Below are 6,000 nucleotides of genomic sequence, written 5' to 3'. Positions count from 1 at the left end.
TAATGTAGCTGAGGAAAGCAGGCCAAAACGAGGATCTAAACACTGGGTGATTTAATAAAGTAACAAAAAACAGATAACATAGAACTAGAGGAAAAAAGGAACAAAGCCAGGGGAGGCAATCTTTACACATACAACAACTGACAAAGTAACAAGTGAAACACAAGGCAATAAATACACAGGGACAAATAAGCTAAATTAAGTAATGAGGAAACAAGATACACCTGAGAACAATCATGAACTAATCAACAGGAAAAACTACAAAGAACTACAACCACATGGCACAAAGGCCCCTCGGGCGGCCAGGCCAATGAAGACCCCTCGGGAGGCCACGGCGGTGAAGACCCCTCGGGAGACCACGGCGGTGAAGACCCCTCGGGAGACCACGGCGGTGAAGACCCCTCGGGAGGCCACGGCGGTGAAGACCCCTCGGGCGGCCACGGCGGTGAAGACCCCTCGGGAGACCACGGCGGTGAAGACCCCTCGGGAGACCACGGCGGTGAAGACCCCTCGGGAGGCCACGGCGGTGAAGACCCCTCGGGAGACCACGGCGGTGAAGACCCCTCGGGAGACCACGGCGGTGAAGACCCCTCGGGAGGCCACGGCGGTGAAGACCCCTCGGGCGGCCACGGCGGTGAAGACCCCTCGGGAGACCACGGCGGTGAAGACCCCTCGGGAGACCACGGCGGTGAAGACCCCTCGGGAGGCCACGGCGGTGAAGACCCCTCGGGAGACCACGGCGGTGAAGACCCCTCGGGAGACCACGGCGGTGAAGACCCCTCGGGAGACCACGGCGGTGAAGACCCCTCGGGAGACCACGGCGGTGAAGACCCCTCGGGAGACCACGGCGGTGAAGACCCCTCGGGAGACCACGGCGGTGAAGACCCCTCGGGAGACCACGGCGGTGAAGACCCCTCGGGAGACCACGGCGGTGAAGACCCCTCGGGAGACCACGGCGGTGAAGACCCCTCGGGAGACCACGGCGGTGAAGACCCCTCGGGAGACCACGGCGGTGAAGACCCCTCGGGAGGCCACGGCGGTGAAGACCCCTCGGGCGGCCACGGCGGTGAAGACCCCTCGGGAGACCACGGCGGTGAAGACCCCTCGGGCGGCCACGGCGGTGAAGACCCCTCGGGCGGCCACGGCGGTGAAGACCCCTCGGGAGACCACAGCGGTGAAGACCCGTACGAAGGGTAAGTCCCGATTGTCCGAACTGGATGGAGCGCTTTAAAGTCCCTGTAAAGGTAATTCAACAAAAAAATTCTTAACACATTATAAATGTTACAAATGTATTGCTAAAACATATTACAAAGACTGAACTGTGAAGTTCTGAAATACGGAGTTAGACCGTTAAACAGTTTTTCACCCTTACTATTTTACGAATTTTTTGGGCGGGGCTAAAACAGGGCTCGACGACGCACTGGAGCCCAAGAGCTCGTGGACACGCCCCAACTTGATGACGCACGTTGGTCATAGACATAGACAGGGGCTGATCTCTCCCCTAACAATAGAGCACATTTGCATTCGTCGCTCAATCGCGAGTTACTCTCAGTGCTATCAGTTACTACAGCCTACAGTTTGCTAGCTTGCTATGCCTTTGACAAGGAAATGCATAGGCTACTACCTGGATGCGATCATGTACAAAACAGATCTGTGTCTTTATTTAAATTTCCTAAAAGCGATCACATCAAGAAGAGGTGGATTAATTTTGTGTAGAGCCAACCTTAATGAAGAGCTGATCACCGGATCACCGCCAGCAACACCCGCCTCTGTAGTGATCATTTTACACAGGATCGTTTTATAAACTTTCCAACTGGCATTCACTGATAATCCGATGCTGCTGGTGAACGGGGCCGAAACGACTATCTTCCGCCTCAGCGTTCATCCTTCCGAGAGCGGTTTCACATAATATCACCGTCGACAGCTTTCCCGCGAGTGGGCGTGGTTTCAGCGCAGCCAGCGGACACGCCCCCAGTGTTTGAGAACAGAGATAACTGCTCATTTTTTCAAGATTTTGATAGCTTATTTTATGTACTTGCCGGCTTTTTTTATCATTCAAATTTGGCTGGGTGTCTGTCTAATATCACATTTTTCTGTGGTGTGACAAACTCAGAACACGTACTTAATTTTGACTTTACAGGGACTTTAAATATGCTCTAACCGGAGCAGGTGTAATTGTTGCTTGTCTTCCGCCGTGGTAAGAGGAGAAAGCGTAATTACCAGTGCTTTGAACGGAGTTGAAAGCACCTTGGGCACACCTGGTCCAAACTCCCGCCAGGAAGTGCTAACAAAGAGTGCTTGGAGGTCCCCCACTCACTTGACTGATGCTAAGGCTGGCAGTAGCGCAGTCTTAAGCAAGAGTGGCTTCAATTCGGCCAATTGTAACAATTCCAGGGCATGAGGACCGCTGATGAGTCTCTGGAGGCTACGGTAGGGGGCGTGGCAGGTTGAGCCTCATCGCTCAGGAAGCGAAGAATCATGTTGCTTTTCCCTAATGACTGGCCGGCCACCGGGGCATGGAGGGCTCCATCATCCTCTAGACCGAGGGCCAGGGCTCTGGTGCAGCCGTGGTCACCTTGACGTGGAGGTGGAAATTCGTATTTCCATTTTTGGCGTGCTATCAAGATGCATAATCGCTTTTCAGCGTGTTTATGAACGCCGTTGACTTAATGTTATTACTGTATATATAAATATATGACTTACCTCAACCCCGTCCCTAACCCTACCCGTCACTGGGGTTAATGGCATTTATGACTGTTCCCTCACCATCCTAGGAAAGAAAAGATCGATCCCCAGATGTAGATCTACATTTTGCTTTGTTTTGCGCAGACATTTGACGGCGTGTACAGACACGCGGAATCACTCGGACGTTAATGGCATAGACATACACGGATAGACGCAGATAGCTCAAAATGCGTAGAGATAACACGCCACTTGACTCGAAAGTGGCGTGTATGTTTACGCAAAAGTCATGATGTCATGTTGCTGGAAGAGATCCTCTGACTGGGGAACAGTGAGCTCTTGGCTACATTGGTTCTGAGTGGATATTCTGGATATAAAAGTATGCATCTTTCAGATCCACTGACAAAAAACATCTAGCACACGCAACACTTGTTTCCTTATCTCAGGGAACAGAGGTTACATTAGTCATTTTGACTCATTAAGTACTTTACACAATGAATGTCTTTCACAAGGGGAAAAACATGGTGAAAAGCTACAAGCTCGATGATTGATCTGTGTTTAGTTTACTGTGGAATAAAAACTGCTCTCAGGTCTGTAATAATATCTGATGATGTGATCATGCTGATTCAGTTCCTCAGTCCTGTTGTATACTGATCACGAGTAACAAAGGAAGAAGAAACCTTCCTTTTTTCAGTAATATTGGTGTTCCCCAGATATGATTCCTGAGAAATTATTATTATTATTCTCTCATCACTCGAGCACACGCACGCGCTATCGCGCATCTCTTAAAGGGGACGCGCGCTCATTATCAGCAGTCAGAAGTGCAAGTCATGATGAAGGTGCGTGTCAGAGTCTGTGTGTGTGTGTGTGTGTGGGCGGGGGGGGGGGGGGGGTGAGAGAAAGAGAGAGAGAACACACTCACTCACCGCCCAAATACACACTCCTTCACTCACACACACACACACACACGTTATAATGTTCAATTTTCTAAATTCAATTTTTTTTCAGAGAGAGGGAGAGAGAGAGATGTTGAACACAGGGTGGCAGTAAAGAGCTATGATCATCCTGTATTTTACTTGATTTAACCCATTAAAATACAATTTTGTTGGTATAAATTGAATCTATGTAGGTTGATTAAGTAAAATACAATAAAATTAATAAATGTAGTTAAATCAGTCAATTTCAATGTTATCATTTTTAGGTTAACATTGTTTCAGAGTACATTCCTCAACATTAATTTTCCAAGATAAAAAAATTAAATATATAAATAAAGATGAATTATATCCCATGTTCTATAGTGTAATTAATAATAACACTAGCCTATTTTAAAATACACTGTCATCTAATTGTTGATTGAACTATTTTTAATGTTTTATTCAAATATTTTTTTTTACTGTTTCATCTCCATTCCATTTTGCATGACATCATCTGTCAAGCAAGTATGTCAAGGGCTGCCGTGACCTCTGACCTCTTGTGTCTTATCCTGGGCTGCGTTCAGCCCCGACAAAACGTCGCACAACATTTTTTAAACCGAAACGGTGATGCGTTGAACACACTGTTCAACTGTGTTCAACAAGAGTTGCCACTATGGCAGCTGAGAAGGCCATTCATTGTGTTCTTTGTGAAGAATTGTATAAATATGTGTTTAATACTACAAAATATGCCAGATGTTACAGTTACAGCACTTGCGGCCCAGAACACAAGAAAACATCCTAATCGAGTGAAGGGATTTGTGGAAACTGAAATGGAAGCACACATCTTACCTAATGCAGATTAAAACACATCTATTTAGCCTTTGCGTACTGACTTTATTTGTAGTTCACACTGTTTTGAAACCCTTTATTTTCTTTCTCATTTTTAGGAAAAGCACTTAATTATCATTGTTTTCTATTCCAAATGTCATACACTTGCAATGAAGCTGAAAATATGAACAACTATATCATTATGTTGATATCCTATATTTTTACAATAAACGACAAACATATCTTCTGATATCCTCAGTTGTTGCGTATACCGCGCTGCATTGAACACATTTGTAAATGACTTTCCCTGAACCCATTGTGTGAGTTGACTTTAATACCGCGTGCTTTATACACATGTTGCTGCTGATTGGATTGCAGTTCTGACACACCCACCAAACAAGAGAAAACGTATCTCAAACCCCGGTGCACACCATATCCCGGGAAACATGACGTTCAACTTGGAAGGTGTAGCAAAACGTTGCGCTTGAACGTTGTTTGAACTTGAACGTGCCGAGATCTCTGTTTCTGTAGGTGAAGCAGTCGTTTATGGAGTGTCACATTGTGGGCTTTTCATACTTAATATCAGCTCAGAATGGGTGTTAGCTTTACCATTGCCATCAATCTGAGCATTTTTGGCTTTTTGTTTCGCTACCTTATCAAATGTGATGTTAAACTCATTAAAACAGAAGTTGCGCTGGTCTCTTCTCCTCTATTGTGTCGCACACATGTGGGCGGGGCTTGATCGTGTCTGTGGGGAGTTGATTGGAAGGTTGGATGGATGTAGTTTGCTATTGGATGATCTCATGTGAAAGAAATGCCATGGGTTTGCAGATTTTGCGTAGCGTAACTCCGCCCCTACTCGTGAGTATATAAGGAAGTACGCTGGCAAAATACAGATGTTGCATTTCGTGTTTAATATTTCTTCGCTGAGGAGCCGAGACTGAACTCTCAGAGAAAGTGGCAGGGAGGCGTAACGTCTCAGTTTCCTACTCAGGGAACGAGGGTTACATCCGTAACCGAGACGTTCCCTTTCGGAGTTACGTTGTGATGACGAATCACGCCATTTGGCTGTCTTCCAGTGCCCTGTGCAAGTCTGAGCTCCCTGTCGTGAGACTGGCATCTACTTAACACAGGAATAGCAAGGTACACTGGGAGCATATCTCAGTGGGCTTACAGAATACACACATGACCCCGAGGGGCTGTGTAGCGAGAACACTGCGGTGTACAGCCCGCAGGGGGAGTGTTTCAACTCATACTACACAGACTACACACTGATTACACACAGACTACACACTGACTGCTCAAACTACACACAGACTACACACTGAATACACACATCCTACACACAGATTACTCAAGCTACACACTGACTACACACACACACATACACACAGGTTATTGCAGGCTAGTGTGAGAGTAGTCTCTCTGATCTCTTCACTACAGGACTCTGTCACGCGATCACATGAAACCCTTTTCCTTTCTTCAGGCAAACAAAAGAAAGCAGTGTTGGAGTCTGAGCTCATTCTCATACGCTTATATAACGCCTGTGAAGTTTAAGAGGAACAGATTGTATCACAGA

This window comes from Pimephales promelas, chromosome 21 (genome assembly GCF_988280905.1).
Source record: "Pimephales promelas chromosome 21, fPimPro1.hap1.1, whole genome shotgun sequence".
Taxonomy (NCBI): Eukaryota; Metazoa; Chordata; class Actinopteri; order Cypriniformes; family Leuciscidae; genus Pimephales; species Pimephales promelas.
Note: the sequence above shows the minus strand (reverse complement) of the source record.